Source organism: Athene cunicularia, assembly GCF_003259725.1.
Source record: "Athene cunicularia isolate RWA chromosome 1 unlocalized genomic scaffold, athCun1 chr1_part2, whole genome shotgun sequence".
NCBI lineage: Eukaryota > Metazoa > Chordata > Aves > Strigiformes > Strigidae > Athene > Athene cunicularia.
This window is the reverse complement of record NW_020799092.1, coordinates 54715566-54727507: the sequence shown is the minus strand read 5'-3', so window position 1 is coordinate 54727507 and position 11942 is coordinate 54715566.

Here is an 11942-nt window from a genome sequence, read left to right as displayed (position 1 = left end):
GTGCAATTCCTTTCCACCTTGCCACCACCATTACATTTTGGTAAACATGGGGAAAAGCCTGCTCTCCCTTCTCTTGCCCCACCCTCTTACACCCATCCAGACAGGGTACTGTGGGCAAAGAGTAAAAATTACTTAAAATTAATTGTTTTCATCCAGTTCATGTTGCAGATCTGAGTTTTTGTCAGTTCCCTTGCTCTAATTTTTGTTCAGTTAAACACAGTGTCTGACATTAAAATCTTTGGCATTTTTATTGGGCTTTTCTTGAGGAAAATACGATCAATTTCCACCTGACAACACAATTTGGAATCCTCTCACAGAAGAAAGGTAAGAGCTGTAAAAATGATCTTTGCAGTAGAAATAATCCTTTTCTGCCTAGGACAGTGTTGCTATAATGTTCATGGATTTATTTTTCCATGTTGGTTTTAATTATTAAATATGGGATTTTAAAAAAACCCCATGTAACATACACAATTTCTGATATCGAAAGGCATTGCTCAATTTTTATCAGACATACCTTTGGAGCTATTTTTATCACTACTCAAATCCCAATTTTGGAGCTTATATGTCAAAACCTGTTGCAACTAGAATTTTACCAGTCTCGTTTTGATCTCAACATCACAATTATCTATGGAGAGCCTGATCTCATAAAACAGACTGGTGACACACTTAGAATGTGTTGCCTTGTGGGACTCACATAAAATCAGAAAAAATTTGCCATGTGAAAAAAGATTGTTTTTTGGTTTTTTTTTCCCGTTTTAAGAAGTCATATGTACAAGCATGATTTGAATAATGGCTGGATGACTTGGTAATTGTCGCAATGAACAGGTGCAAAGTTTGAAAGGTAAGCACTGTGAAGATGAGTGTGTGCTTTGGCAGTGATACTTTAAGGAAACGGGTTTAGATTTGTGAGACTTTTTTTGCCCACCTGGATGTAAACATTGACCAAGTGGCCTCATTTTTCTTCCTCTTCTGCCCCTGCCTGCTATCTTCTCTATGGGGAACTTAAACACTATAAAATCCATCCCCTATCCCAGTATTCTTATCTCCATCAGCTGCCCCTCTGGCTCCTTACAAAGGGTTCCTCTCGTCCCACCATGGACTCACACTCTTCTGCACCTCTTGTCCCCATCACTGTGTAGCCTTTAAGTAAGGCAATTCTTGGCTTTCAATACTCACTGTGGAGTCCTTAGACACAACATATGAGGGACTTCCAGGGAGTGGGGAGAAAGGATGAATGAAGAGATAGTTTGGGAATGGACAGGAGGCAGAGGGAGGGATGTTTGGCTTCCAGTGGGAGAAAGAAAGAGACTGCTAAAATAATCCCACTGGCCACCACATGCCTCTGATTTAAACCGAACTACTATACTTGAGAAAAGAAGGGCTTTTACATTGCTGGGGGAAAAAAAAAAAAAAAAAAAAAAAAAAAAAAAAAAAAAAAAAAAAAAGATAATAGCAAACAATATGTTGGAAAAGTATAGATATGATTATTCAATAGAAATTTGAGGAAATTATTCTAGCGCAGTCCAAGAGACTAATGAGTCCATATTAAGAAAACGGCACAGTGCAGGTCACCCTATTATAAAACAGGATATTACAGAAATGGAGAAGGTGCAGCTAAGGGCAAGCAGAGTGCCACAGCAATACAATGATCTTAGTTATTCAGAAAGGTTAGAGAAACAAGATCCACAAGCTAGGGAAAAAATTAAGATTAAGGTAGAGCTTCAGTGAAGTCTGCCAGAGTATTTTCATGTAATAAGTATAACAGCTTTGAAGGCAATACCTACAAGAGGATATCTGAACTTCTGTCACTACAAGTGTAGGGTACAAACCTGAGTAAGGGTACTGTCATTTAGATTCATTGGTTTGCTCAATGTGTAGTAAATAATACACAGAGTATAAGTAATGATAAAATGGATTTAAGTGGTTTAAAATATAGAGCCAATTAAATGGACATGGGTTTTCCCTCTTCCAAAAGTATACCTGAACATTTTTATAACATCCCTTACAAACATTAAATACAAAATTTTTAAAACCTGTGTGGTCTTATATCTAGCAGATCTCACAATCAAATTTGGCTATAGGATAAGCCAAAAAATGAAAAGTAAATGTTTCATAAACACAGAGAAGAGCTAAGCAGACAGGCTTCGTGATGATGTTTGTGTGATTCAGCTCTTTCCAAAATAACAGTGTGATCCATTTTTTAAAAATAATGTAGCAGACAATGGAGTACTTCACAAACATTACATATAAATATAGAATTAGTTGTAAATATCCTGTAATATTGAGTCAACAATCAAATAAAGATTACCTCATGGCTCCTTTGTCAGGCATGAAAGGATATTTCATACATTACAACAATTGGGACTTTTATGAATGTAAAAACATTAATGACAATATTGATTAGTCCAGATTATTTTCTACACCATTTAGAACTGCAATTGGTACTCATAGCAGGCTTTTCATCTGTATTTTTTACAGTATCTGTACTTTGGAGCAATGGCAGGCTCCACTCAATGGAGAATATCCATCAAGGACATAGATATGCAATCCTGGAAATACAGCATCAGTCCAAAGGATAAGGAGTAGTCAGTAAATTGTTTCAACATTCCCTTTTGACCAACTAAGCTACATTCTCTGTCCTTGCTGGGTTCCTGATAATTAGTCTCATCTATCTGTGATATGCTCAAGCTACAGGGACTAAGTATGACCTCTGGTGTGGAGAGAATACATTTAATTTGTCTTTAAATTTGTAAAATTTTACTAATATCATTAAATATAAAATGCTTAGTTTATAAAATAAGTTTTAAAAAAGTGATTGAAATAGAGCTGCATTTAGAGAAAAACATTAGTTAGATTAACTCATATATTTAGATGTGTCTGCAATTCCTGTCAGGGAGAAAAACAGATTAAAAAGAATTAGCATTTCATTGTCTGCTTGGAAATTAGGTACCAGAAGGGTGTGGAAGTAGGTCTGAATAAGAGAGAACTCATATGTTTGGGGAGAAAAAGTGATCACTTAAGAATCCATGGTGTGCATCTGAAAATCCCATTAGAGACTGTCAAGCTGCATTGGTCAGACAAAAAGAATATGAAATGGGACCAATTAATACCGATGCTGTTGAGTGCATGGCAATAGCTTCTAGTTTCTGATTTACAGAGGAGAATACAATTGAGTGGAAATTATTTTGATACATTTGCATTTGTGTCTATAAGTCATATTGTGTATAAAGAGATCTAGCAACTACAGAGTAGTGACTATTGCCCTTGATTGCCAGTCCAGAGTCTGGGATGATATTGCTGGTTCTACAACTGATCTTTCTGCTGACCTTGACCAGATCATTTCTCTTTGTAAATGTTTCATGTACTGAGTTTTGTTATATCTTGCTATATCAACATATCTATATACGTTGTTTGTAAGCCTTTACAGTCTTCTGGAGAACGGCTTTTTCACTGTTTGTACAGTCTGCAGCAGAATGAGCCTGTGATCTTCTCTAGGGAAAATTTAAATACCTTAAAATCATGCAAGCAGCAGAAGGACCACAGAAAGGGAGAAAATCAGTGGGATTTGGGGATCAAGGAATTTTAAACTCAAAGAGTTTCAAATATATAGTTTCCTTGCACTGAAATAGCTCCTAATCTGATCCAAAATTTGATCTATTTGCTCAGCATGTTTCCATGTCCTTGAAATCATTTATTTGTGACAGTTACACATTTTTATAGATTAGTAGCAGAGAGCTTTAACATGTTTTTTTCCAAATCCTGAATGGTAGGTCCCTAGTACTAGTAAAAATGGACATTCTTGGTTCTTAATTAAGGAGTAAATAGTATTCTACCTAAACAGAAGAAGTCTGATCTTCACAGCTATGGAATCTTCTGCCAGAAACATGATTCAGAGGACTCCATCCTCAGGCATCAGCAAAAAGAAAGGATGTATCAGTCCTCTCCCAGGCTAACTGGACCCCTCTCTACATCCTTTGTTCTCTCCATCACTCTTTATTCTCTAGAGTGGTCAAACATTTGGTCTATGGTTGAAATTACAACTCTGCAGGCCTCAAGAGGCCAAAGATTATGGACCCACAGGCACTGCATTTATATTTACAATAAGTCCATTATACAGCCATTTCTGTTATTGTACTATAGAGTAGGGAAGCTTTAGGTAAATAGCAATTTTGTGACAGAGAGGTGCCCAATTCAGACCAACAGCTGGTATATTTAACATGTTCTCCAGATGATTTTGAGCCAGTGAGTTCTCCCAGCCAGCCATCCCACTGGGATCTCTGCCACTACAGGTGTACCTCTCTTGGGCAGACTTCCTGTTTTGCAGTACATTGCTCTCACTCCTGAATGGGCACTGACATGTAAAATTCCTACAAGGTGGCACCCCAGCCTGGCAAAGACACAGATTAAACTATATCACTTCCAAAGGGGTTAATTTTAATAATAGATAATGAGCTTTTTACTGAGGCAACATAGCCTCTTTCTTTTACCCTCTTTTTGGAGGGCTATTGGTTTAGGAGGAGACTTGTATCTAGACTTTTGTTTACCTGCCAATAAGGTATTTCCCTACATGCTATTGTGAAAGCATTCAGGGAGAGGAAGGCAAGTGGAATGAAAGCCAGAGTTCAAGCAGTGTTATCCCAACAGACTTTCCCATATTTATAGCTTCTGTTGACTTGTCACTACAATATGACAAAAGAGCATTTTGTTCTTGATTTATTGATAGAGAAGAAAAAGGGATTTATATGCTATCTGGTTAAAAAATGTTCTAGTATTTATCAGCCACCAGCAACTTTTAAATTATCTACTGTGAAATAGTTCAGTAGACTGAATTTATATTTGTTATTCAATGCTAAGAGACCCCAGAAGCAGTTAGGATATGCAAAAGGCTAATTTTTGGATTGGCTGGTCTCTGGTGATGATCAGACAGGTAGCCTACAAGCACTTTGGTAAAGAAAAATGAAACCCTAATGACTATATGATCAGAGATCATGCTCTTTCTGCTTGGGTAGTTAACGTCCTGTTTTCAGTGCATAAATTCTATATGGTACCCTTTAAAATGCACTCAAAAGCATGTAGCATTCACTCTTCCCTCTTTTCCCAATGTTTATAGAGCATCCTGTTGATTCTAAACAGAGTTTCTTCCAGCTGAAGTGAAACAAGATCAGTTTAGAAGAAGAGTGTAAAGCGCAGTGTGGTTCCAGTGGTTTGTCATAGAACTGTTTTATAACTCAGTAGTGAGCCAAGTTGTGTATCCTGGACCGATGTTTTGCACACACATTTTATAGTCACAAGTTTTGATGTTCAGACTTAGGGTTTTGGCATCTCATTAAGTTTCTTGTTCGTACATAAGAGCCCATTTACACTTCCAAAGGGTGATCCTTGTTTCTCTGAACAGGTTAACCTTGCTGAACAACAGCAATAAAAAGCCAAACCACATAATCCCGTAGTCCTAAACCCCAAACAGATACACTCTACTATTTTCAAATGTAATGCTCTCATCTTATAAATGAGGTCTTCTGTCTTGCTTATCAAAGAAAACAGCAGCATGATTATGAGCACAAGTGCCCAGGCCTCAGACTGGGGCCACCTGTGTTGGCATGCACATGTTTTCAGCTGGGCAGCTAATTGGGTCCAGACACGAAAATATCTGTCTGCGAGGTGTCATTCTCCACTTGCACATTTAATGAAGAAGCACAGTTAATCACTTTCCAAATCGGCTTTCTTTTGACTTTTAACTTTATTTTCTAAGCAAAGTTTAATGGAAGACATTGATGTTAAGAAACTGAAAAGTAAAAAATGTGACAATCATACTTATGAAAAACACAGTCAAAAAGTGAAGTCCCAATACAATAAATAAATCAAAATTTAAAACAAAGCTATGTAATTCAAAGAAAACCAACCATAACTAAAACAAAAAACAAAAAACAAACAAAACCAAAACACAACTCTACCTTATCACAACTTCATGATTTTTCTCTCGTGTGGATACCTCACATGTATGTGAATATTTCTTCAACCTCTGTAATTACATGATACTGATTCAGTCCAATTTTAAGATCTAGATCATGGTCTTTCTAGTTCACTAATTGCCAGCTGTTTCCTGTATAGAAAGATACTGTCCCATTTACATTGGATGCAAAGACTGAAAAACATTTTGGAGGTGAAACATTTTGGAGACGAAAAATTACACGGGGCCCTTGCCCACTCATTCCATTGTGCTTAATTTTGTTTTTTTCTGTCATGCTGCACTATTTTGCCATCGTTTGGCCTGAACAACCGAATAACATTGGATCAACAAAAAATCTATCCTATTATTTCATTTTTCAAACAGAAAAAGTATTAGTGATAGAATTGCTGTTTGAATGAAAGGGAAAAGAGCTGTTGCGATCTCGCTGTGCAAAGGAAAAGAAGTTCTATGTAGAATGTGTATGCTAGTGACTAGGAGGTGTTGATTAGCGTCATGCTTTCATTTCACACAAAGATGTGTGAACCTTTCCTAACAAAACTTGTAAGAAAGCAGGATTTGTCTCATTTATGCATTTGTTTAATAAAGTGAAACAGTCAGCAGTTTGCCCCAGTCAAACTAACTTCCAGCACATCTCATCTGGGCAGGGCAGGCAAATTTGGAATCACCTTTCTCTTCTCCCTTGCCCCAGCCCCTACATCCAGCCCAGACAACACAGTATGTATTTTACTACCTATTAAAATAAATACCTTTAGAATAAGCAGTCTGAATGTTGCTCAGGTCTCCATCAGCCTGTTTGGGCTAGAGGTCAATGACAGCAAATGGCCCTTATTCTCAGCAGTCAGCAGAAGGCTGAGCTGATTACTTAAATCTGGAACGGCCAGGGAGGAGAAGCATCAAAATAATTCAAGGAAATAAACCACTAGATTGTTAAGGGAAAAGGAAGGCCACTCACAATGAGAAAGTATTTGACAAAGGTGGGCTTTTGAAATAACTGGTTTTTTTTGCATACAAAGTAAAATTGCCAAAAATTGCCATCTCAGCTCTAATTTGTCCTCACTTTGTGCCTGCTCAAGCTGAGTTTGTTTCTGAAAGGCTCTTCAGAGGCAGATCTGAGAGTCAGCTGGAGTAACTGAGGAAAGGAATTCCTTTCCTCGAGCTTAAGTGGACAACTGTGTTTGATAATGGGTATTTTAGACGAAATGTGTGGTTCTGCATGCTTGTTTATGCTGTGCTGAAGATCCTGTTATTACTTTTGTTGGTGGATAATTTCATTTGACAAAGTGCTGCATCTTTATGTATGAATTTACAAGTACGGAGTGGGGAGCATAAAAAAATAATACAGAACTGAACATGCAGAGTCACAGCACACAAATTAGAACATTCAGCAGTTCAAGAATGCCAGGATAGATAATTTTAATTTTTCATAGCACCTCTGTACTTGTAAAGCTTTAGCTTTTGTTTATGAAAATAAACATCAGGAAATCAAACTCGCTGATTAAACACTGTCTCAAAAACTTGGTTGCATGAGAAAGGAGACTATATTCCTCACATTTAGCCAGTACTCCTGTGAACATGCAACACTGTCAACATTTGAATTTCCTATTCTTTAGCTGTGTGATTAAGGACTAAAATAAAGTCTTTCTCTAGAACCCATCTATCACGGGATAATTAGCATTTGTACAAAAGGTCACAGGGCAGGGTGAAATGCTGCCACCTCCCAAGTCCTTGATAACACCCAACAAGTTTTAAGTGATACTGGTTACTTTGGTTTTATAAGTTGCTTTATACTCCCTCTAATTTTTGGAATATGCTGTAATTCTTGAGAACTTACCTGACACCTGAAAAAAAAAAAAAAAAAAAAAAGACATAATGAACACATAAAAAGCATTTTTATTTTGGGATTCCAGCATTTCTTTCCTGAAACATTTTCATGAATATGACAATATCATCTGAAGAAGAAGCAGAGCGAAAGCTCACTATGTGATTAGAGGTTTTTTTAGGTTTTCTGGTAAATGAAATATCTTCTGGTTCATTGTCTTAATTAATTGGTCCTACTGACTTCACACATCTTCGAATGCCATTTCTAATTTCTCCATCCTATGGTCACTGCTTGGCCTCAGAGATCTGGCTTTCCTTCTCCACTGGACTTTATAGCTTTTTTTCTACTATTTGAAATTATTCAATCTGCTGTCCTTCCCATCTGATAAATTTAACAAGTATCACACCCCCTGAAAGGGGGAAGGAAGATATGCTGGATCATATCCATTCTGAATTAATGCTTCAACTGGGCATGCTGTTTTAATATAACTACTAGAAATCAGCGCGTTAGGATATCTGTGATACACATTCCAGTAATCAATAGGATGTTATTAAAATATTTCTTACCTTAAAGCACATAAAAGTTGAATTATGAAGGGATTATTACAAATGTCAAGTAATATGTATCCACTTCTTAAATAAAATTACATCAACTGGCCTGTCAAGCATAAGAATTACCTTACAGTGGAACCTGTAACCATTCATAAATAACATAAACATGAGAAAAACAGAACAAGTCTTGAGATAAGAATCTTACCAAACTTCAGGAGTCACTTTTTACTTCATATATTAAACATGTTGGGTTTTTGTCCCATCTGAGCACATATTTAATTAAACAAGATGGAAGAAATACAATGAACAGAGTTTTACAGCACAAGAAAATCCATACAGGAATGATGCCATGAAGCCAAATGGAAGATATAACTAGAGGCTGGAGAACCTCTACTACTGCCCCAGGACTGTTGCTTGGGCTGAGGGAAGTCCTGCATTCAGTAGCCATAAATACCCACAGATGGACTCCAGCATCCATTGAATGTCATTCATTAACTACCATGTGTTTCTGCTGGATACAGAAGTTTACCTGTAGGTTATGAATTGTGGGCTCAGGGGTAATGATGATACGGCAATAAAATACACTTCCTTCACTAAAACACTTAGGTTATTACTAACCTCAGGAAATAAAAGTAGGATAAAAAATGTATGCATGACATAAATATTTAACTTCAGTGCCTGCCCTATATTCTTGTTTAATAAACAAAAAACAATCCTGAAATAAAATCCATAGATCTGGCTGTTGTATGAAGTACAGGTTTCCCCTCTACACTGTACTGGATCTAATTATTCATTGTACAGAATTATGACAAAAGGAAATCAACAGAAAGACCTTGAAAATCTTAATCTGTTTTTCTTTTCTCGGTACAATACTTTTTTAAAGACAGGAATGATGCTACTGAAATACAGAATGAACCATAAAGCTAGGCAGTGTTGCTTGATCTAGTTTTGATTCAGATCCACACAAAACAAGTAATTATAAAGCTACTTATATATACAGACACACATACACAGATACACTTATTAATGCTCACTGTATTAAAAAAGATAATCTTATATGGGACTGAGGAGAAAAATAAAATAGCATGACTATGTTCATATGGAAAATATAATTTGTTAAAAAAATTAAAAGCATACAAAACATTACAGCATAACTTTTTTTTTTTTTTTTTTTTTGTCAAGATATTTGCTGCAAAAATGTGAACACGATATCAATGCTCTAGAGTATGGTAAATATCACCCATGATCAATTGCCTGTAATAGGTGTTCTACACCTCAGACAGTTTGAAGCCATAAGAACCTGTTGAAAAGCTGATGACCACATGATTCCTAATATAAGTGGTATTAAACCCCCCAAAATTTACCTTTTATTTTTCCTTCAGCTTTTATTTGACACAGATGGATGCATCTAATGAGAATATTAGCCTTTGATAGAGAAACTTTAAAATGTTTTTAACATTTAGTAGTATTTTGTCCCTATTTTCTCACAAAAATTTTATTACCTTTTGATTTCTGCATTGTGATCTAAGGTACTTTCTTTTGTTTAGCTACAGACTATGGCTATGCTATGGGAGACAAATTTCACTTTGATGTATAAGCTCCCGTATTAGTTTATTTGGCTACATACTACAAGGTTGTCTACCTTCAGGGGTCTTTAAAAATCTTACCTAAATGTATTCACTGAAATTATTTAGAGCCACACTGTGCTTTTGATCTGCATTAATAGTTGCCACGGATTTTACTGATATTTCAGGTGTAGGGTGTTAAATTGGACTGTAACAATAAATGCATCCCCTATTATTACTGTTTGACTACACAATGGACAAAAATTCTTATTACAATTCTTTTAAGTTTAGACTAAAGGTTTCGTTTTTTTTTTTCAGACTCGCAGACTTTTTCTCCCCCTGCTTCCCTGACCAATAGTAATTTCTTGCTCTTTCTGATTTTTTTAGTTCCAATTCATTCCATCAATTGTTTTAAGTAGAAATGGTAAAACTTTCAATATAATATTTTCATTTACATTCATGTTAGTCAGATTGTATGCTTTGCTATTTGCTGGCCAAGACTTCATACTACTTAGAAGAAGAAATAGGGGAAGGTTTGTTGCCAACATCCTGCTAACACATACAGCCCTTTCTATAACTAGAGCCCACTGATTTTTGTTGATTTGTTTTCAATTTCAGTGGATGAGTTTTAGCTTCTCTTGATTCTCAGAGATTTAACATTGACACATTAATCATTGTGTATGCCATAATTTCTCAGATATGGAATTAAAGTTAAAATGTATCTTTTAAGGAAACTGTTGTACATTACTTTGGACAGTCTGCTAGGGGATACCTAGATGAAATTCTTCATATGCAGTTGTGTAGAGCTCAAATAACTTAAACAGCTTGACATTCACCTAAGCTCACAATATTCTTGTTATTTATGCATACTTATTTATAGGTAAAAATAAAGTTTGAAGGAGGGTATCTTCTGATTTTAGGGTCTTCGATTGTGAAGGGATTTAGGAGCTCGAATAAGTCTCTCGAGTACTGTTTATACTTTTAATGGGATATGTGACTGATTTTTCATTGATTCCTCTTGACTCTTCCATCCTGTAAACATTATATATCTGTAATAAATCTCAGGCTTAGGCTTTGCTGTCCAGTTTGCCCTAAGGAAGGCCCTGAATGCAGTAAAAATACTGCTCTTCCATTATATAAATTGTTAGGAGAATGTGAAACAAAGAACTGTCACAGAGAATTTTACTTCCCTACAGTGAGAGAAACCTATAGCAGCTTTTTCCTCAGGACTGTATCAACACGATTGGAGATGCAACTGAAGACTGACATGATTTGAGCAACGGGTCTGTAATGCTGTATCCTCTGTCTGCACATTGCACAGTGATTCTCAGCAGGTTGTTCAAACACAGTTGGACTAGTCAAAATTTTCACTTCCTTCTCACATTTGTTAAGTGGCTGTTTGCAAATGCAGGTTTGTAATACAACATTTCATCTCTGAAATATATATATGTATACATGATCTTTATAAGAAAGAAAGAAAAAAGTTAAAATATGTATTTTAATGGAATGAATGCACACACCCACAACTGGATACATCCATTAGGATCAAAAATCTTCCACATGCTTAGACATGGCCTCCTTTTGCCCTAATAACGGCATAATTCAGCTTCTTAATAAGTAAGCATCATAGTTGGGATGTCATTATTTTAATGCTTTGTAGAAGTATTGAAGGAAAAGATTTTCTAGCATACAGATACAACTGTGATAATTGCACTGAGCTATATATAATGTATGTTTTGAGTTTTTTCTAATTTATTTTAGGAACGTTACATAGAGAGTATGTTTTCACAGGTATTTCTTTTAAGTCAATACACAAGTGCTGCTCTGAAAACTTAGGCAAGAGATATTAAAGTATTCTGAGCAACCAGACCTAGTGGAAGATGCCCCTGCTTATGGCAGGGGGGATGGACCAGTTGATCTTTAAAGGCCCATTCCAACCCAACTGACAGAAGTATCTTAAGACATAATTCTAATGTTATTCATGATATTGAAAGAGCCTCCCCCCCCCCCCCCCCCCCCCCCCCCCCCCCCCCCCCCCC